At 46.8% G+C, this 23,371-nt stretch overlaps 1 protein-coding gene across 4 annotated transcripts in view; it reads left to right on the top strand.

Moving 5' to 3' along the window:
- Positions 1–23,371, top strand: part of drosha (ribonuclease 3 drosha) — a 268,462-nt gene that overhangs the window by 33,807 nt on the left and 211,284 nt on the right. The gene's annotated exons all lie outside the window — the stretch shown is intronic.

The raw sequence follows: 23,371 nt of genomic DNA, 5'->3' as shown, positions 1-23,371 counted from the left end.
CTATGGGACCTCCTTATGTATACTACGCACATGCAATTATTTGTATTTTTACTAATAAATAAATTATGAATTATAATTATGAATTATAGCTCTGTTGTGGCTTGAGCAAGTGGATCGAATGTCTTCACAGCGGCAGTCATCAGCTTCCAATCAGCTGCAGTGAGGTTATCAACCTCATCACACTCCGAAAGCTCCACGGTGATCGGTTTGCGAAGCTTGAGCAGCCTAGTCATCATCTGATGCTCGCTATTCCAATGCGTCGGAACATCTTGCACCACTTCAAGGGCATTCAGCTATTTCCCTTTGTACTTCCATAAGGCGCGCCTGAGCCTTTGAGCTTCTCTTATAGCGGCCAACGATAGCCCTGGCCTTCGTGCACAGTTGGGAAAATCCAGGTACATCCCGCTTGACAGCACTCACGCACAACTGCAGCATGTGCCCGAAACATTTTATGCCTATCCAAGGCGATTGAGTAATTGCAGCAGTGAAATTTCTCCCATTATCTGTAACAACGCACACTGACACAGTACCTGGATCGGGAAGTGCCCACTCCTCCATTGTGCTTTTCAGAAAGAGCACCAAGTTTTCGGCTGTCTGAGCGTCTGCCATTTCTGTACATGGCAGTGCGTGCACATGCAGTTGGGATAAGCTGTCCATGACGTGGCATGTTACCGACAAGTAGCTTTCATTAGCATGCGATGTCCAACTGTCCGTCGTTATTGAAATTGCTTCTACTCCACTGTCAATCACCGCCTGAAGGCTGCTTATCAAGTTTTGCTTCTTCGAAGCGTAGAGCTCTGGAAAACGTTAGCGATGGCACAGCGTACTCGGGAGTAGCAGCGTTCATAATGGCTACAAAACCAGGCTCCTCAACAACACTGTAAGAATACATCCCGTGCACTATGAATCCGGCAATAGCCTTTGTAATTTCCTATGCTCGGGGTGCCATATGTTTCAGCTTCGGCTTGAAACGGTCAGCTACTGATTGCTGTTGTGCGTCAGGCTTAGCGACAGCAGTAGACTTCACGCTTTTCTGTGCACATTTTTTTTTGGTATGCCACGAATACATCCGGGTGCCTCTTTAAATGCGTCGCCTGGCGTATTCAGAATAGCGTAGCATTTGAAACACTGAGCTTCCTGGCCTGGCAGGACCTTCACAAAAAAGTTCCATATCGGGTTGGCACCCGTGGACGCATTGGCCATGTCACTTGACTGATTAAAGCAACTAATGCACACTGAAGTTCAAGCGCGCAATGCGATCAACACCTGCTCACTGCACTCGTGCCACACGGTAACCAAACAAACAATGAAACGGGAACCTTGACTACCTTGACGAACGTGCGTGCGTGATAGCTACGACAACGCTCTGAATGTGGCTTAGCTTGTCCTAGCTCCACATGTAGTCAAGATGTAGGCCTGATGTCAATGGGACTGCGGCTTGCCTAATGAAACCAAAACTCCTGATAGTACTTGAACATAGTTTTGATATTCGTTCACCCCGAATACTTCAAAGTATCGGAAATTTTAAATTCAGGTCGAAGCGAATTCGAATACTATAATATTCGTTCGAATATTCGAAGTGCTCGAATATTCGCACAAGCCTACCGTCCATACAAGGTTGTCAGGGAACCAGTGTGTAGCCATTTGACGCGTTAGTAACTACCATATGCAGAAATATCTCTTGGAGGCGCAAACATGTGACGCGCATCATCAACCGTGGTGTGGGTACGCGTTGTGAACTATTTCGCGTGTATTGGTTTTAATTCAAAGAAGAGAACCGGCGTCTGTGTATTGCCAGGAAATGAAAAATGTTCTCACTATCTGATCGCTTCACATATGAACTAAAGCATAAGAGAGCATGCTTGTGTAGGGCCAACCTAAGGCAACCCCAAAACATTTAAGTGCCAGGCGCTATCAAATTTTTGGGATACACCGGCATCGCTCTCACGCATTTCAAATCTAGTAGACTTGAAAGCACAATGATATGTCTACGCTAGCCTCCTGTATGAGGCCGATGACGCTGCTCAGCACAGCGATCACTGCGGTTGGCGAACCAGCATGACACATGTATAAGCTATGTGCTTCAGCATTGCCTTTTTTGCTCTGTAAAACCCTAGTATCCGAGAGGGATCGCATAAAAAGAATGCCACAGCTATTTGCGAGGTCAAAATTTTCGTAATACGGGTGGGTGCGTCATAGAGAAAAAAAGAGAGAGAGAGGGAACGGGGCTGACGCCGTAATAAGACCTCGCACTACGTTTGTAGACCTATAAACACTGATGTTGCATGCGCTTTGCTGGACAAGTGTAATTCACACTGTAAGGTATGCTGTTATTACTAACCAAAACTATTTTATTCATGTGTGGAAACCAGGCCCATTGAACCATGTAGTCACACAATGTAATCTACAGCTAACAGTTTGAATGCTTCCCAAAGTATAATAGCACGTCTATCATAGCAGAACAGAACCCATGCTGTTACGATCGTCGCGTATGTTTCATTGCTCCTGAACTGCAGCTTAGAACTAAAGGGGAATACTCATATAAGGTCACATTAGTGAATGGAATTTTCAGTGTTTAAAAAAATGGCATTCGGTGGAGGTGACGCATCTGTTGCGAGTCCGTCGTCACGCGAAAGAAGCCTTTCGCAGTCATCTAGCTCTTCGGACGATAACGACTCGGACACCGAAGTTTACTTCGTTTCTCGAAACGAAATTGATAGCGATGACTGAAATTAGCAGTTCATTAGATGAAGAAGACTGCTCAGAAGACACTATTGTGAGTGCGCGTCATTGGCGGCACATCGACATGAATGATATCCCCATGAAGCCTCCTCGGTTCTGTTTTGACCGTCCCTGGTAAGGCGTTGTCAGAATGATAAAACTTTCGGAACTGCGCCCTTGCTCTGTTTTTTATTGTTGATCACCAGCAGATAGCTGGCCTCCTTTATTTATTTATTTATTTATTTATTTATTCATACTGTTAGCCTGTGAAGACCGATACAGGGTGGAAAAAAATAATAAACAACGCTCGGATAGGCAGCTGACAAATAAAATCATGACCAATAATAAGCGTTATGTTACGTTGACTTAGTATGTGCTTGAATTTTTTTTAAACATTGAAAACTAGAAGGAAATTAGAAGGAAAATATGCAGTATCAAATTATTTTAAATAAGCAGTTTGGGCATAGAAATTGCCAAAATAATAAAATGTTTAAGGGGTTAAAGAAGCTTTGCAGTGGCTCTTTAAGATCTGAGCAAGTAGTGGCACTCTCCTTCCATTTAATTTCATTTCATTTTTATTTCCTTAAAGACCACCCTGTAGGGGGTTTTACATAATGGGTGGGATTAACATGAGAAAGTAAAACATTTTTTTTTTTTTTCATAATGACGGGTGGGATGTCCATCAGTGCTGTCCATCAACCTTCTAGGAAGGTTGATGGACAGGTGATGGCTGCAATTTCATGGGGAAGGTCGTTCCAATCGCTTGCTGTTCGGAGGAAAAATGACTTGGAAAATAGTCGTACGGGCACGTACGTTGGCGTGAAACTTTCAGCGGATGACCAATTCGGTGAGATATGTGTAATGGTGGTGGGCAGATGGTATGGCTGCTGTTTGAGCTGGGAATAATAAAATTTGTGAAATAGGCACAGGCTAGAAATACGGCGACGGAGGGAAAGACTGCATAATTGAGACTGTAGCTTGAGAGATGAAACACTAATATAGGATGAGTATGAGCGGTGAATGAAACGGGCGGCTCTGTTTTGCACAGCTTCTAATGAGTCAATGAGGTAAGCTTGCTGTGGATTCCAGATGGCGGATGCATACTCAAGTTTTGGCCTGATTAATGATTTATAAGCAAGTAGCTTTATATTTTGAGGGGCGTCGTGAAGATGACGTTTAAGAAAGCCTAGTTTTTTATTCGCAGATGATATTAGCTTTGTTACGTGCTCGCGCCATGATAAGTCATTGCTGATAGTGATGCCGAGGTAAGTATAGGACGGGACAAGTTCGACAGAAGAATCGGAAATCTTATAATAAATGCAGGTTGTGACGACGATGAAAAGACATGAGCTTGCACTTATTGGGATTAAGTGTCATCAACCAGTGATTGCACCATGATTGAATGCGGCTAAGATTGTCGAGAAGGGATTCTTGATCAGCGAACCGAGTCTTATACTTACCGGTTACCTTGTACACTTCACATACCATGCTTTTTTCTAGCTGCAGCACACCCACAGAACTGAACAGACACACCATTTAGTTTTGGAATTGCGATAAGGATGTTAATGTTCCGCCACATTCACACCCTGCTTTTTTGCTGTAGTTGAGCAAAAAACATTCTTCCCTGCAGGGGCGTCTGCGTTGGCCTGGCGTTTGGTGTGTTGCGATACCACATACCCGAGCACACGAGGGTTGGACCCTCCCGCGTGTAACCGTGCGCGGCTTAGCCATGTTCGAGAGGAAGGGGATCCTGGGGGTTGAGTCGATGCTGAGTGTTACAACCTTTAAGGCTCCTCGGCTGAGGCAATACACCCCTTTTGGCCTCAGCTTCACGTAGACGGCACCCTCGGACTGACCCACCCGGGGAAAGTCGGCAGTTGCCTTTTCCTGTCTCTCTCTCCCTCCAACTTTTGTCTTTCTCCCAATTTCCATCTTTCCTGTCTCTGGTTTCCTCTTACTTACAATTTTTCCAGGCAACAAGGGTTAACCTTATGTGGATAGCCAGCCTAGGTTATGTCATATTTGGTTATAGCAGAAATGTACAGCTGCCGTTTGTAGGACCTGTTTTTGCAGGCCCTGCAGCGTCCCCTTTGAAGGCTCCACGGTGGGTGGCTGGTGTTACTCAGGGTGTCTACCAACCGGGAAAGCTGGGAATTCTCAGGGATGTTGAGTAGTCTGGAAAAACTCAGGGAAGACTTGGGGAATTTGTGCCTCTATCAGGGAAAATTACCGGTAATTTTGTTTAAAGGGTGAAAGTCACGATAATGCTGGTTCGAGTAACAAACAGGAATCGTAATGAACCATCTTTGACGTCCTGTTGTCGGCTGGAGGAGTTTCCAGTGTACAGTCAACGACCGACTTTCCGGATGCCCGATAATTTGAACGGCTTCGCAGCACCACCACGTACGCCATAGAGTCACTGTATCAGAACTTCTGAAATTTCGGACGCAAGACCCCTTCGCCGTCCGATTTTCCGGACTTCTTGCCGTGACCGCAGGTTCGAAACTGCATTAATCAAAGCCACCACCGCTGCCGTTCTGATTACCTCATCGCCTCGAACCGGCGCTCTCGCACGCAGATCCGCCGGCAGCCGTAGCCACCACTGAGGCAACGCTAGGCCTAACTGCTTCGACGTTTGCTATTAAGCTTCTTTTCGTTGGGTGCCATGTTTTTCATTGAAAGAATTCACTGCTGTCAGCAGTGGTACCGACTGCTCCTTTGTGGTCCTCGCGATTGGCTTAGAAGCTTGGAAAGCATGGTGTGTTGCATAATGCTGGTTCCCAAAAGTCAGCTTCGCCTCCATACAGAAATGTTACTTGGTGAAGCATACACAAAAGTATTGCAGTCAAGCATAACAAGCGTGGGAAGGGGCTATTGCCACGGGACACAGTATGTATTCCTTAATTATACATGCTTGCACCCGGTATTTCCTGTCACAGTACGAGCACCGATATGCCTAATACATGTACCGATAGGCCTTCAGAGCGTTTTCGAATGTGCCTGTGGCGGTTTGAGCCCTTAAGGGCAGTAAATGACATGCATTTATTTTTTTCCAACTGGCCGATTTTTCGGACGTTTTCGCGGCCCCTAAGGAGTTCGAAAACTCGGACATGGACTGTGCAACTGACCAAGAAGATGCTTCAAATGGTCCGTGGAGCGAACGAGTGGCGGAATGAGTACAAGAACAGAAAGGGCCTACGCATTGAGGAATGAACGAGGAAGCAAGACTGCTGCCGCCGTTTTGAAAGAGCTTGAGCTCAAAAAAACAGTGTTGGCTGATGCCGAGATGCAAGTGTCCCTCATCCAAATCAAAATAAACTCTTTAAAGCAGTGAAACACAACACTGAGGTGTCGTGCGTGGGCTGAGAGTATGTCAGGACAGTTGAGGTTGACTTACGAGCTGTTGAAAGAGAATCTCAATCGTGACAAAGTTCGGGCCTCGTACCACTGAGCTTGCTATCAGTTGATAGAAATAGCTCATATTCGAAAATATTTGCTATTGTATGCATCTCGTTTTTTATTCGTATTTGAGAATGTCTGACTCGATTTGCAATATTTTTTTCAAAGACATCTTATTTGCTTTGCATTTTACTAACCCGTCCCTTCTATTCTCTTTTTGAATAACATGAACACTACTCCTTTATATTCAAATTGGATTAAGTCGTTTTTTAAAGTGTTTTTCATAGGGAATCAGCCTGGTGCAAACTTTACTTGGAAAAAATGCATTTTGTAATCGGTGCTTTCTATCGCCCCCCGGGAACAACGGTGGACTCGCTTCAAGCAATCGAAACATTCATGCACATGCACAACCTAGGTCCTTTCAAGTTTATTTGTCTCGGTGATTTCAATGCACCAGGCATTCATTGGCCCTCTCTATCGATGTGTGGTCATGATGCCACATTCGATAAAGAATTTCTAACTTTGAGCCTGAATTTGGGGCTTACTTAGATCGTATGCGAGCCTACCAGGCAGAATGCTCTTTTGGACTTGGTCTTTCTTAGCTCGAACCTTGCCACGAATGATTACACTTTTGAAGTGGTAGAAGGCATTTCTGATCATAAGGCTGTTTTTGTTTCCCTTCCGTGCATTGTTCCTAAACCATCCTTCGTTATTACTACATTTTGTGATTTCAATCTCGCGACACCTCTATTCTAGATACATTGGCTGATGGCTTCAACACTTTTGAAACACTCAGTATATCAAGTGACATGAATGTTCTCGTGACATATTTTGAACATATTGTCATGTCATGTATTGAACACTTCATTCCCATCAAAACAAAAAAGAAAAATACTAAAATCCCTTGGATCAACAGACATATACTACATCTTTCACGTCGTGTTCGCAGGCTTAGACGATTGAAGGACTCCCATAGCCCCGTACACACTGCTAGGTTTGCTAAGGCGAAGGAGGATCTCCGTACAAAAACCAAATCAGCTAAAGACTTTTTTTTATAGCGTGCAGCTACCGCTTCTGTTGAAAAGTAACCCGCATAAGTTCTGGGAATCCATTTTTCCTCGTGACAGCTCTTGTACATCTTTATGTGTGAACAACGAAATGACTAGTGATTCATTACTAATCTTCAACACCTTCAACGCATACTTTAAGTCAGTTTTTACTTGCGATAATCCTATTGTTCCTCCTTTTTCAAACATTAATCCAACTTGCCCCATTAATGATATCTTAGTTAGCACAGAAGGTATCTTAAACCTCATAAAAAATCTTGATACAAAGAAAAGTGAAGGGCCTGATGGAATCCCGAATTTGTTTCTCGTTTGGTATGCCTTATTGACTTCACGATACCTTACTCTCATCTTCAATAAATCACTAACTTCCGGCATAGTACATTTATCATGGAAGATAGCTAAGGTGCTTCCGCTACATAAGTCAGGTAGTAAGCAGCATCTTTCTAACTACCGGCCAATATCTTTAACACCATATTCATGCAAAATACTAGAGCATATAATATACAAACACATTATGGACGTTCTTGAATCAAATAACATTCTCTCTAATGTAAAGCATAGATTCAGACGCGGATTTAGCACCATAACACAACTTGTTGAGTTCACGCATGACATAGCTTCTAACCTGGATAAGGGATTTCAAATTGATGCTATATTCATAGATTTTTCCAAAGCTTTCAATACGGTACTTCACTCAAAACTACTGTACAAACTAAATGCCATTCTTAACAACCCTCAGTTAAGGCACATTCATACCGAAAGCGGAGCGTCTAAGCAGACAAGCGGATTTTCAAAGCGGCGAGGCGGCGAGCGCCCGCGCCTGTTCAGACCAGCCGCGTTGTCTGGCTATCCGCGCCGCCGGGAAGGCGGGGCATCTCACAATTTCTTTAGCAATTTCAGGGACGTGCCGCCATCTCGCGGCACTTTGGGTTTGTACGCGCTCTTTCGATATTTTTTTCGTCATGGGTCGGCGCGCTCCCGTCCCTTATCTACTTCTGCAAAATTATGAGCTCAGACGAAGGGGACGAGATCGTTGGCATTTTACTCGCCACTTGTCTAGTCGATTTTCAAGATTTGTTACAGCGCAACACAAGACAAGGACAAAAGAAGGTATAAAACGACGACACAGTGCCGTGTCGTCGTTTTATACCTTCTTTTGTCCTTGTCTTGTGTTGCGCTGTAACAAATGAATCCCAACCAACTGGCCCAACTTGCCGTTTTGACGCTTTTGAATAACAGAAGCGAAAAGCCCAGAGAAAGACATTCGTCTACATTTGTTCACCAGCGCTTCCACAGTGTCGGGTTCTGATTGGCTGCGGCCAAAGCGGCCAAGTTATCCGCGCGCAAAAAATCGGTCCAGGCGCAATCCGGCCAAGCGGCCGCGTATTTTCCGCAAAGCGGAAAATCCGCAGCCGCTTGGCCGGATCCGCTTGTCCGCTCCGCCTTCGGTGTGAACGTGCCTTTAGTCAACTGGATAGAGTTTTTTGTCTCACCTCTCTCACTTCGTAAGCTTTAACTCGATCAATTCCTCGGTGGTGGATGTGTCATCAGGCGTCCCTCAAGGATCGGTCCTCGGCCCCCTACATTTCTTTCCATATATTAATGATTTACCACGCGAGATATTATCTAAAATTCGAGTGTATGCAGATGACTGCGTATTGTATGACATCATTTCATCTCCCTTTGATCACGTTCGCCTTAATGAATCATTCGTCAGATTTTCCAAATGGTGTGAAACATGGCAAATGAAAATTAACTTCTGTAAGACTGTCGTTATGTCCTTGTCTAATAAAGCTAGCCCGTTCTTTTTCAGCTACGAATTTAATAATTTAATTAAACGCATTTCTGAATATAAATATCTTTGTCTCACATTCACCACTAACCTGTCCTGGTCAAAGCACATCGATTCCATTACGACTAAAGCTCTACAAAAACTCGTTTATTTGCATCGTACGCTGTCTAATTATCCGTGCGCCACTAAATTACTGTTACATAAAACTATTGTTTGTCCTATACTTGAGTATGGTAGTATCGTTTGGAATCCCTACAAGCAGTACGAAATAGACAGAGCTGAGGCCGTCCAAAGGAAAGCCATTAAATTTATCTACCGACGTTATGACCACCAGTTCTCACCATCGTCAGTCATGTCCTCATTCAACCTAACATCTCTCGCCGGACAACGACACGTTAATTCTTTAAAATTTTTTCACGGCATTATTCATTCGTCTTGTCACCTCTCCAGTAATGAATATATCACCTTTGCAAAAATCTCCTCTAGTAGGAGACATCACGCGCTTAACATTACACCCTTTTTTGCACGCACTAATACTTTTAAGTATAGCTTTTTCCCTAAAACAATTGAAACTTGGAATTCACCACCAGGAACCAACCTTTCTCTCCCATTAAATGAATTCTTCTCTGTGCTCCCTCAACATTGCGCTTAACTTTCTTTCTTTGTTGCCTATTGTATTTATTTTTGTATTATATTGTATTATTCACTCCTGCTATAGCCCCACCAGGGGCTGTAGTATGTGAAAATAACATAAAATATGCTTACTAGAAAGTGACGGCATCGGGCGATATGGTTTCAGCTCGTCTTGACATAAAACATAGTTCTGCATCACTCAGGGAATATTGCAAAGGCACTTGGGGAAAACCTAGAAAACTCAGGGAATTTGGAAATGTCAACATGGTAGACACCCTGGTTACTGCCGAAAATTTCCTCAGAAACGAGGGAGCACCGAAGATGTTTTTCAATTTCTTGGCAACACATCACAAAATTTCCCCAGATTTTATGTCATCCATTCTGACAAACCTAAAAAGACCATGAGAATGATTTTTCCTTTCCTTGTGTCGAAATGTCTCCCTGAAGCTCTTGGTGCAGGATACAAAGCATCAAAAATGGCTAACGCTGATCTCCTTTTGAAAATCCGCGATACGAAACAGCTTGAAAATCTTCCTAAAGTAGTGTCATTCAGAGAAATCTCAGTGACAATATCCCCACACCAAACTATGAACACCAGCCGTGGTGTTGTCTCCGACGATGACCTGATGGAGCTAACAGAAGCTGAACTGTTGGAAGGCTCGAGTGATCAAAACGTGATCGATGTTAAAAGAATTATGCTAAGGCGCAATGGCAAGCAGATAAAAACCAAGCATCTAGTACTGACTTTTTGTGCAAGCATCCTGCCTGAGACACTCGAGACTGGCTATGTAAAGCTACAAGTCAAGCCGTATGTTCCAAATCTTCTTCGATGCTTCAAATGCCAGCATTTCGGCCACAGTTCCCAGAACTGTCGAGGCCAGCAGACGTGCAAAATGTAGGTCTAGTCACCATGGTTCTAAAACATGCAAAAATGCTCCACACTATGTGAACTGCAATGGCTAACTGCGATGGCGAGCATGCCGCATACTCGCGGTCATGCCCGTCATGGAAGAAAGAAAAAGAAATAGTAACAATCAAAGTAAAAGAAAATAGAACCTTTAAAGAGGCTCGTAGGCGGGTGGCATACCTGCCAACGAACAGGTGTGCCGAAGTGGTGCGTCAAGGGGCGGTGCCATGACAGCTCCTCCGGTCAGTCGGCCCACACGCAATGAGCCGGTGGTAACGCCATCTGCCCCCTTGGCGGCTGCAGCTAGCGCTGCTCCGCCACCCCAGCAGAAGGGGCCATCGACCTCCGGGCTGGTGGCCTCAAAGGTTTCTTCCAAAGTGTCGAGGCCTTCAGGTACAGTGCTCAGAGCAGCTCGTGTCCAGCGCCTCGCAAGAGGCGATGAACACAACCACTAGCCAGACGGCGCCACCAGCGCCTAAGGAGCAATGAGATTCTTGCGATTGCTCAAAAAAAAAAAAAAAAAAAAAGCTCGCGACAGGACGCCTGGTACAGGCCCGTGAGCTAATCTTCGTCTCTTAAACACGTGGCACAAAACACTTTTATCATAATGGAGATACAAATACAACAATGGAATGTCAAGGACTCATTCATAACCTTGACGATATTAAAGAACTCTGTGACTGGTAATGCAATTTCTATTAGACCACACGCGTCAGCGAACTCACCGCTAATTTCCTTCTTTCCTTCCCTCCTCTCTCTCCCTGTCATCTTTGTTTTCCCCTTTCCCATTCCCCCGGTGTAGGGCAGCCAACCGGGCGTTATTCTGGTTAACCTCCCTGCCTTTTGCTTTTCTATTCCCTCGCTCCCTCCTTAGAGAACTCCTACACAAACATAATCCAAAGTTGCTGTGTGTTCTAGAGGCATCTGAAACCTACAAACACAAGTTTTCTTTTATATTACACCATCTTCCAAAAAGACGGTGATGAGGCTAACGCCTCCACGGTGTAGCAATAGTAGCCGACAAGTCTGTAGCTTGCCAACACGTCGCCCTTCAGACGCCCATTAAGGCAGTGTTAGTTCGGGCCATTCTTTTTAATAAATTGGTAACTGTATGTTCGATTTATATACCCGCGAACCATCATCTTGTAAAAACAGTTTTATAGCCTCATTGATCAGCTTCCTGAGCCTTACATACTCGTGGGAGATTTTAACGCTCATAACACGATGTGGGGAGACTCACGATGTGACGCGAGAGGACGACTCATTGAAAGCTTCCTTTTAAACTCCGGTGTGTGCCTCTTCAATAAGAATAAACCAACGTATTATAATCCTCATTATAATTAATACTCGTCAGTAGACCTGTTGATCGGCTCCCCTTCAATCTTCCCTCTAGAATGGCGTCTAATTAAAAATCCATTCGGAAGTGATCACTTCGCCGTAACGCCGAACTTAGTAACCCAACAGTAACGCCGAACTTAGTAACCCAACATGGCTCCCCTCCACTTGTCCCTCGCTGGAAACTGGCCTCAGCTGACTGGGAAGCTTTTAAGGAATCCACCTACTTGTCACGAGATTTTACAAATTATTTTACTATAGGTCATGCTGCATCATTGTTTACCGCTTTTATCATTGTCGCCGCTGAAAAGTTCATTCCTCAAACAAGTGGTACTTCATTAAAAAGACGGGTCCTCTTGTGGAATGACAATTGTAGAGAGGCATGGAAGAGACAAACTAAAGCTTGGGGCAAACTATGTGAATGTCTTACGGCCGAAAATCTAAAACAATTTAAACAGGCTAAATCCCAGGAAAGAAGGACGCGTCGACAGGCAATGAGGACAAGCTGGCAGAGGTTTCTCTCAGGCATAAATTCGTATACTCAAGAGGCTGAAGTATGGGATGGGCTGAGAAGGCTAAAGGGACAAGAAATCCATCCGTTGCCCCTAGTGAACGATGAAGCAAACAGCTTGGAAGACCAAGCTTACGCTCTTGGCGAACGCCTTCAGCGAGTTTGCAGTTCTAACCATTATTCCGAGGCAGTCCTAAAGCACAAACAAGTAGCAGAATGCAAGGCCATCAACCGAAAATGCAGACAGAATGAACCCTATAACCTGCCTTTTAACATTGCCGAGTTGAGAGCCTCCTTGACTACATGTCGGAGCTCTGCACCTGGACCTGACAGGATCATGTACGACATGATTAAACACCCCCCCAGTGATACTCAAATAAGAGTATGTACTCGCACTTTTCAACACTATATGGGCTGCGGGGTACCTCCCTACTGCATGAAAAGAAGCCCTTGTCGTTCCGATTCTGAAACAATGCAAAGACCCCACATTAGTAACAAGTTACTGCCGAATCGCCCTCACAAGTTGTACTTGTAAACTTTTTCAAAAAAATGATAAACCCTCGTCTTTTACACTTCCTTGAGTCAAATTAAATTCTTTATCCATATCAGTGTGATTTTAGAGAAGGACGATCCACAACCGACCATCTTGTGCACGTCAAAGCAAACATTTGTGATGTCTTGGTACATAAACAGTCCTTCTTATCCGTGTTTCTTGATATGGAAAAGGCGTACAATACAACTTGGTGTTGTACGATACAACTTGCCCAGCGCGACCTGTCGGCGCTGGGCATCCGCGGCAATATGTTAAACTTTCATAGAAAGCTACCTACACAACTGTACATTCCATGTAAAAATATGTATAATGCACATTCGCCTACATTCATACAGGAAACTGGGGTACCCCAGGGAGGCGTACTCAGTTGCACACTCTTTGTCGTTAAGATGAACACGGTTGGTACATCATTACCACCAGCTATTTTTTGTTCCGTCTACAGAGACGACATACAAATAGGTTTCAAATCCTGCAACCTAAGAGTCTGTGAGACAAGTACAACAGTGCTTGAACAAAGTATTTTAGTGGGCAGACGAAAACGGGTTCAAAGTGGACCCCAACAAAAGTCCTTGTGTTCTTTTCACTATGAAGAGTGGGCTTGCTGCAGAGATACCAGCATCGAAAAGTCTGGGCAGCAAATACCTGTGAACAAAGAGCACAAATTTCTAGGTTATACTTGACTCCAGTCTTACTTTCATTCCACACATACAATATCTTAAATCAAAATGTCTAAAAACAATGAACTTAAAGTCCTATCCCACACAACACGGGGTAGCGACAGGAAGTGTTTATTTATGCTTCTTGCTTCGGGCCGACTTGACGACGTCAAGTCAAGTCCAAGCACAATCCAAGTTAGATCTCTGCATTCGGGGGTAAGACCAAAGCAGTCCTCACTTTCTTGAATGATTTTGTCCTACATGTTATAAGCCCATTAAATTTGTAGTGCATCCTCTTTCCCGAGGATGCTGCTATGACAGTTTTGTGTAGCACATGCCTCTAGGCCCTTGTGTTTTAAGGGCTCTAGTGAGGCAGTAGTGCTCTAGCCAATTTTAGCATTTGACATATTTTGTATATTGCATCATTCTTTTGCAATGCATTTTAATGCTCGTACTACACGTCATAAGTCATTGCCATATCATTACACATAGATCTTACGCAATTTACAGCAACTATTTTAGGCCCCTTTACAGCCATGTCACATCAACTTCACAGAACTCGTCAGTCCACTGCAAACTCATTAACACTAGCATGGTACTCTTTGGCCATACTTGTTCTTGCACCACTAAACATCACTCATTCATTCAAAAAACATCTTTGTTCACATTTTATGTCATTAAACAGCATGAGTTGTATTTTGGCTTGGTCTCAGTCCAGTAATGCCCCAGAATGAAAATTCTTTTTTTTTCTTTTTTCTTTTCTGTTTCTTTTTTTTCTTTTTTAGTGTTTATTGAATCTTTACAGGAGCCTAATTGGATCATGATTGGACTATGGTACAGTGCTATATCACTCTGCCGCCCCGAGCATGCTAAAGATGCTGGATTCCGTCCAACATCTGGGTATCCGTCTGGCCACTGGCGTATTTAGAACAAGCCCCGTTGAAAGTCTATACGTGGAGTCAGCTGAGTGGTCACTCCATTTTTGGAGAACATGCATCAGCTTCACCTATTTTCTCAAAGTGCACTCTAATCAGGAACATCCGTGTTCCACAACCATTAACGACTTGACATGTACAACACTTTCGTAATAGACCATCTATAAGACTGCCTTTCTCACTGCGTGTGAGAGATAGTGAAGAAATGGATGTCCCTATTCTCGAACATCGCCTAATGCTTCCAGCTAAGCTATTACCGCCCTGGTAATGGCAGGTTATAGAATGTGATGTATCCTTTGAAGAGGTCACAAAGCGCGCTCCTGAGCTTGAACTCGCTATGCATTTCCATTAACTTCAATCGAAGTACTCCTGCTCCGAATTCTACACAGACGTCAGTCACATGCTGTCATATCTTACGCTGCTGTTGGTCTTTCTTTTTCTAAATCTGATATATTAAACCCCCTAACAAGTATCTTCACTGCAGAAGCCTATGCAGTACTGTCTGCAGTAAAACATATTATTACGATATCATTGAGCGATGCTCAAGAGACGAGCCGCCGTGACGACGAAGTTGGTCGGTGCCCTTGGCACGAGCAAGTGTCAGCCTGGCTCCAGTGTAAATAGCGTGTAAATAGCATCTTTCGTCTGTGTCTTTCTGCACGTAACATTTCTGGTGGAGGTCAGCGATCCCTGTCCTCACCACGGAACTCCGAAGTGGTCGGCACACCAAGCTTGTCACCGTGCCTCCCGGTGACGAGCCCGCCTCTTCAATGGCTTTGGCTTGTATGACTGCTCCAATCGTCACGGTTGCCCCACATTGTGACCCAGGTGTGTTCTCTGGCCTGGAGGGACAGGATGTCGACGACTGGATCAAGCTCTATGAACATGCCAGCGCTAATAACAGGTGGCACCCAACGATTATGCTCGCCAATGTCATCTTTTATCTCGGCGGCACCCCACGCGTGTGGCACCAAACGCATGATGACGAAATAACCAGTTGGGACAGTTTCAAGGAAAAGCTACGGGAACTGTTCGGCGACCCCGTTGGGCGTAAGGCTGCCGCGAGAAAGGCTCTTGTGTCTCGGGTTCAGTCATCTACAGAGCCATATGTTTCCTACATCCTCGACGTCTTGGTTCTATGCCGTAAAGCTGACGATCATATGTCCAAAGCAGATAAAGTGGCACATGTGCTAAAAGGCATCGCCGACGACGCTTTCAATTTGCTTGTTTTCGGCAACGTCTCGACTATCGACGCCATTATAAAAGAATGCCGTCGCCTTGAACAGGCTAAGAGCCGCCGTATCTCACACCACATTGCGCGGCTACCCAACACTGCTGCTACGTCGACATGTGAGGGTCGACAGCGTCAGACCACCACCTGTGATGACGTCACCCGTATTGTTCGCCGCAAACTCGAGGCCGCCTGTTCGCCAGCCTTCTCCACGACGCCTCCCGATCCGCCAGCAACCACCATTGCGATGATGCAGGCCGTCGTCAGACAGGAATTTGAAAACATGGGTCTGAACACCGTGTGTTCCACGTCTCGACCCAGCATTCCCCAGTTATCTAGCGGCCCTCCTCGTCCCCGGCAGTCCTTTTCTGCCACATCTCGCCGCAACCCGTCCGAATGGCATACCCCTGATGACGGGCCGATCTGCTTCCACTGCTGTCGCATCGGCCACGTCGCCCGTCACTGCCGCAACCGATGGCCACCGCCTTCTCGGACTTACGCCGCCACTTATTCCTGAACCTTTGGACCTTCTGTACCCTATGCCACCCGCCATGAACCCACTACTGCGGATGCCCCTACTCCGAACCTTCGCTACAGCCGCTCGCCCTCACCTCGACGCTACCAGTCTCTTACGCCCCAACCCCGCCGCTTTTCTTCGCCGCCAATCGCCTCTCGGACCCAGCCGGAAAACTAGGCACTGCAGCTTCTCGGGGTGAAGCTGTGTTGTCGACCCTGCCCTCAAATCCTCTGCTCACGTTACCTACTAACCGAAACCTTCTTGACGTTGACGTTGACAGCTATCCTGTCACGGCACTCATCGATACAGGAGCACATCTTTCTATTATGAGTGCTGCTTTCCGACGACGACTGAACAAGCTCCTCACCCCAGCGTCGGCACGCGTCGGCACGCGTCGGCACGCGTCGTCCGCGTTGCAGATGGTGATACTGTGCCTATCATCGGCATGTGTACGGCACGTGTCAGCATCACCGGCCGCCACACTCCTGTCCTCTTCACCGTAATTGCTCATTGCCCCCACAACCTTATTCTCGGCCTCGATTTTCTATCCGCCCATTCTGCTCTTATTGACTGCTCTTCCAGTACCCTTCGCCTTGAGTTGCCGATGCTCGCAGAACCTTTTGATGCACCCTACTGCCGCTTACGCTCCACCGGCTTTCTGCGCCTGCCGCCAAAGTCCATAGCCTACATTGAACTGTTGTCTTTCCCACCAGTTCCTGATGGCGAGTACCTCATCACTCCTCTGCCCGACATCCCAATACAGTACGACGTCACCGTGCCTCACAGTATACTTACTATTACTGCGAACCACACTCGCATGCCTGTCTGTAACTTTGGATTGGCAAAGCAAATTCTACCGCAAGGTATTTGCCTTGCCACCATTGATTGTCTCGGCGACCAATACGTGGCAGCGTTATCGACCGATGGTTCTCGCGAGCTTAGCATGCCCCTCGCGCCAGCCTCGGGCGTCGATCCCAACATAAAGAAAATGGTTGCGACGGACCTGTCCTCTACGCAGGCTGAAAACCGTTGCGAAGTATTATCGTCCTACCGCGATATTTTCGACTTCGACGATCGCCCTTTAGGCCAGACGCTCGCGGTCAAGCATCGCATTCTTACTGGCGATGCTGCGCCTATTCACCGACGACCGTATCGAGTTTCTGCGTCGGAACGCCGAGTAATTCAAGATGAAGTGAACAAAATGCTCGATAAAAACATCATTGAGCCTTCATCAAGTCCCTGGGCGTCACCTGTGGTGTTGGTTAAGAAGAAGGACGGCACGTGGCGCTTCTGTGTATGTAGACTACCGTCACCTGAACAGCATTACAAAAAAAGACGTCTACCCACTTCCACGTATAGATGATGCCCTTGACTGCCTGCATGGTTCTTGACTGACTGCCTGCAGATCTTCGTTCGGGATATTGGCAGATTGCTGTTGACGATATGGACAGAGAAAAAACCGCGTTCATCACACCTGATGGCCTATACCAATTTAAAGTAATGCTGTTTGGATTATGCAACGCCCTCCCACCTTTGAGCATATGATGGACTCCTTGCTCCAAGGTTTCAGATGGTCCACATGCCTCTGCTACCTCGACGACGTCATCGTCTTCTCGCCAACGTTCGACACTCACCTTGAGCGTCTCACAACTAGATGTATTTCGAAAGGCGAAGCTGCAACTTAACTCGTCCAAATGTCGTTTTGGCCACCGACAAATTACTCTTCTGGGCCATCTCGTTGACGCTTCCGGAGTACAGCCGGATCCCAACAAAACTCGCGCTGTCCGAGACTTTCCGGTTCTGAAAACAACCACAGACGTTCGAAGTTTTGTCGGGCTGTGCTCGTACTTTCGTCCTTTTGTTCCAGATTTTGCGACAATCGTTAGGCCCCTAACTAATCTTTTGAAGAAAGGCGTACAATTCTCGTGGGGTACTGCAGAAGCCGCCGCCTTTTCTCGTCTCGTCACTATTCTAACCTCACCACCCATTCTTCCCCACTTCGACCCTGATGCCCCTACAGAATTACGTCCAGATGCCAGCGGTCATGGCGTAGGTGCCGTCTTAGCCCAGCGTCAGCGTGGCAAGGATCGCATTATTGCTTATGCGAGCCGCCTCCTAGCACCATCGGAGCGCAACTATTACATTACGGAACGCGAATGCCGTAGTCACTGACCATCATACTCTCTGCTGGCTCTCATCGCTAAAAGATCCTACAGGCCGGCTTGGTCGATGGGCTTTGAGGCTACAAGAATTTTCATATTCCGTGGTGTACAAGTCTGGCCGCCTTCACCAAGATGCTGACTGCTTGTCGCGTTACCCTGTTGACGACTCTGACTCCTCCAATATTGCCAGTGCTTCTTGCGTATTCTCTGTATCCCAGCTGCTTCATTTCGCTGACGAGCAACGCCGTGACGCCTACATCAGAGCCCTCATCGACCGTTTTGAACACTCTCCGGCTGATGCTGCTCTACGCCTCTTCGTCCTCCGCGACGGTACTCTGTACCGTCGTAACCTTCATCCGTACGGCTCCGAGTTCCTGCCTAAACACCTCCGCTCCACCGTTTTAGAAGAGCTTCACGACGCACCAACGGCAGGACACCTCGGCGTATCTCGAACCTATGACCGTGTACGTCGTTTTTTCTGGCCTGGACTTGCCCGTTCCGTACGACGTCACGTTGCCGCTTGTGAGCTTTGCCAACGACGCAAGAAGCCTTCCTGGCTCCCCGCCGGTTACCTGCAGCCGCTCGACATCCCTGCCGAGCCCTTCCATCTTGTCGGCTTGGACCTTCTCGGCCCATTTCCGGAATCTACATCAGGAAACAAGTGGGTTGCAGTCGCGGCGGACTACGCGACCCGCTACGCCGTAACCCGCGCTCTTCCGACCAGTTGCGCAACTGATATTGCAGACTTCCTCCTACATGATATAATTTTGGTGCATGGTGCTCCGCGTCAATTGCTAACAGACCGTGGCCGCACGTTTTTGGCCAAAGCCATTGACGACATCCTGCGTGCCTGCTCAATGCAGCATAAATTTACCCCCCCCTACCACCCCCAAACAAACGGCCTCACTGAGCATTTGAACCGCACCCTTACAGACGTGCTATCCAAATACGTTTCAGGCGACCACCGTGACTGGGACCTGGCTCTACCTTACATTACCTTTGCATACAACTCTTCCCGTCTCGAAACTGCTGGCTTTTCCCCGTTTTACCTCTTGTATGGCCGCGAACCGACGCTGCCACTGGACACTGTGCTTCCGTCCGCCACAGCTTCAACTAGCGATTATGCCCTTGATGCAATCGCCCATGCTTACCATGCTCGCCAACTTGCGCGCGCTCGTCTACAAGTGTCTCAAGACAAGCAGAAGCATCGCTACGACCTCCGTCACTGTGATGTCCATTTTGTGCCCGGTGCCCTCGTGTTGCTTTGGTCACCATCGCGTAAAGTCGGCCTTTGTGAAAAACTGCTTTCCTGTTACACAGGCCCATATCGCAAGATACGCAAAGTGACCGATGTCACCTATGAAATCGTTCTAGCCACGCCCACTACGTCCTCCGCTGTGACAACCAGTGACATTGTCCACGTTGCCCGACTCAAGCCCCACAACTCTCGATGCACCTTGGATATTTAACAGCACCGTGACGGTGCTTTTGCTGCCGGGGGGTAATATTACGATATCATTGAGCGATGCTCAAGAGACGAGCCGCCGCGACAATGACGAAGAAGTTGGTCGGTGCCCTTGGCACGAGCGAGTGTCAGCCTGGCTGCCTGGCTCCAGTGTAAATAGCGTGTAAATAGCATCTTTCGTCTGTGTCTTTCCGCACGTAACAATATAAAGAAATTGAAACTTTACTGAGCAATCATATTCACATACTCGTTAAGTCATGTAAAACTGTGGTCTTTACAAAAGCATACAAGCCCTGTTTTTATTGAACTTTACTCAATCTTGTGCAACATTTATTTATCTCATAGACATGTAGTGGTATGCTGGATTCCTGGCCATACAGGAACCGAAGGTAATGTGCTTGCCGACAAAATCGCCAAATCAATAGCATCGCAAGGTATTCGTTCTGCTGCTGTCCCTGCCACAGACATGAAGTCTTTCCTACGAAACAAACTGCAAAGCCATTGGCAACGCTTGTGGGATGCTGAAACGAGCAATACGCTTCATGTGATTAAGCCGAAGTTAGGTTTCTGGCCCCCAACTACAAAAACACGAAGAATAGATATCCTATTCACTAGACTCAGAATAGGACACACATTTGGCACTCGTAACTTTCTCTTAACAGGTAACGAGCCTCAAAGCTGTGGTAGTTGTGGTGACAGGCTGACCATCCTCCATGTCTTCCTGGAATGTCGGGAAGCCGAAAGTGACAGGAAGAAACATGTTCCTCTTGCATACCGCTATCGTGTCCCTCTTCATCCGGCTATGTTTCTCGGTGAAGAACTGCTTTTTAAAGGGGCCCTGAACCACCCCTCGGGCTTGGTGAAATAACCTAGTCCGCGGGTAGCATACGCTGTTGTGAACATCTGAGGCAAGTTCTGCTATCGTACGCAGTCTGTGGAGCTTGCAAGCGGAGCGCGAAGTCACCTTTTTCTCAAACGCTCTCGTTTCAAAAACCCCATGCTCCTTGCTCTTTTCTGTGTGCTCTATTTCATCATAAAGCACACTCCAATATGCGGCAGCTATTGGTCGCTGCGCTCGGCTAAACCGCGGCCGCCGCGAGGTGCCGCCTAGTCCTGTGGCAAAGCGCACTGCTGCTCTCTCAGGACAGCCGTGTTTGGCTTACGTTTAGCGCGGCATAGGCACCAAATCGGAAATTTGAACTGCGCGCCACGGTGACGTCTCCGCAATAGCCTTCACACTGCAAGGCATTGGAGGAGGAAGGGGAGCACAGCTGAGGCCATGTTTGATTGCCGATAACTTCGCTTCTGCTGAAGGCATTGAACTACTTTTTGTGGCAAACTGGTTCTGAAATAGCCTATCTTCATTTCAAATGTTTTTCTCCACTTCGATAAAAAGTGGTTCAGGGCACCTTTAACTCCCAAATGCAGAGATTTAACTTGGCTCGAACTTGACTTCTGGCAGTCTCAAGGCAGCTTCGCTGCGCTTCTTAAGTCGTGCTCGACCTTGCGGACGACTTGTGAACGACTTGGCTGGGTCGAAGTCCTCTCAAGTTTCAAGTCTGCTCCCGGGCTAGCTTGAAACTGACTTCATGCCTTATTCCAACATGGCAGCCTCCTCAGCGCGCAGAGGTTATATGCTTTCGAGCTTGCTTGCCACGCCATGGATACAGCATTTTCAGAGACGCAGCCCTTGCTGAAAATTCCACGACCCGCCCTATGTGACCGAGGGAATCTGATGGAGCTGTACAACGACGAACAATTCCTCGGTCGCTGCAGATTCCCGAAGAACGCCGTGCGACAACTTGTCGCTATGTTGCCTATCCGGGAAAGAGGGGAGAACAGAGGACAGCCCGTGTGCCTCCCATGCTGCAGTTGCTGATGGCCGTGATGTTTTACGGCGCTGGCACGTTTCAAACAGTCACCGAGGGTCCGGTCCGCATTCCTCAGTCAACAGTGTGCCGCGCAGTTGGAAAGATGACTCTGCTCATCACGAAGCACCTGCGCCCGATGCTCGTGCGCTTCCCACAGTCGCGGAAAGATTGATTGCGAGCGTATTTTCTCATCTCTAATGGTTACACATGCCATCACTAGTTATTAGCGCTCACGACCATATTTATGCTCGGCATTCCGAACTGTCACGCACTCATTTACCGAATACGAAACATGCGCATGAGCATAATAAAAAGTAGCCCAAATGAGCCAGTCATGCAGAACATGTGTGCTTACCAGTTTTCTGGTGCTCTCGCATTTCTTTCGCAGCTTCCTCTTTCAGCTTTTGCTTCAGGTTGTTCCAGCATTTTTTCAGTTGCACGTGATCGCACCGTGTAATCCCGTGGTTGGCATTATATTGTTTTGCTATTTCTTTCCATGTCTCATTCTTCTTGGTCAACGATGCGACATCAGTTTCCTTGCATTCCACAATGTGCTTGTATTCGTTCATGAGTGCCGTCAGCAGGCTATTTTCGTCTTCTGTAAAACGGGGTGCCGTCTTGCGTTGCAGCGCATTCTCTTAGGAGGAGAGCATACGTGAGTGCAACTTTTCAGCGTCAAAGCCTGTTGACAGGACAGCAGTTTCGTACCAAATGCGGCGCGCGGCCATCGCGCGAGCCCCACAACTTGTTTTTCTAACAGACGACACTTTCCTAGCAAATGACACGCGCTGCCAATTTGCGATGTCAATGACTGTGCTGCACTCCCCCTCTCGTTGTTCCCGACAAAGATTTCATGCAAAGTAGACAAATCGTTTGCACGTGTCATTTTATTTATTTTGTTTTTATCGGGTGTAGTCACCCATATGGATGCGGACAGGAGACTCTACGGCGCTTGCTACGCCTCGTTTGCAGCGCATGTTGCAGTTTTTTTCTTGTTTAGGACTCCGACCTAGCGTGTTCGAATAGGTTGGCCTTTTCTTCAAAGGGTCACTTAGCCCGACCAGAAGAAGGGCAGTCGCCTTCCTGCTGGAATGCCTATAGGCGAAAAGGGACGCGTGAACTCCTTCAGAAACCAACCGTATGCCTCGTCTCGACCTCTTCCATCCGGTTGCCGGCCGAGAAGGCGCATGAATGCCTTGCGGTAATCGAGAACAAAAATCGTTGTAAGACCACCATACGAACCAACCATTTCGTTTGCTTCTCTACGGCCAGTTATACAAACGCGCAACAAGACCTCTAAGTAAAAAAGAAGTTAAGCCAAAATAAATGTTACTATAAAATTAGTTTGCACCCAAGTACACTGTCGCCTAAAAGTTGAGCACAGACTTGAAAAAATGGTGAAAGCTTCAACTCAAAAAGCGCGCCAAAACACCGAAACTTGAAGACCACTTAAATCCGCCGCTATCGGGCACTTTCCGCAAGCAACACTGCGCATCGCCACAGCGGACGTCGCCAGATGGAATAGATTTACCCAAACTATACTTCAGCACTTATGTCCTGGTAGAAATTGGGACAGATACATATTTTTTGCTGTACAACTTGCCTTACGCTAATAA

The sequence above is a fragment of the Dermacentor andersoni genome, chromosome 1, assembly GCF_023375885.2.
Source record: "Dermacentor andersoni chromosome 1, qqDerAnde1_hic_scaffold, whole genome shotgun sequence".
In the NCBI taxonomy this organism is placed as follows: Eukaryota; Metazoa; Arthropoda; class Arachnida; order Ixodida; family Ixodidae; genus Dermacentor; species Dermacentor andersoni.
Note: the sequence above shows the minus strand (reverse complement) of the source record. Positions and strands in the feature narration are given on the sequence as shown.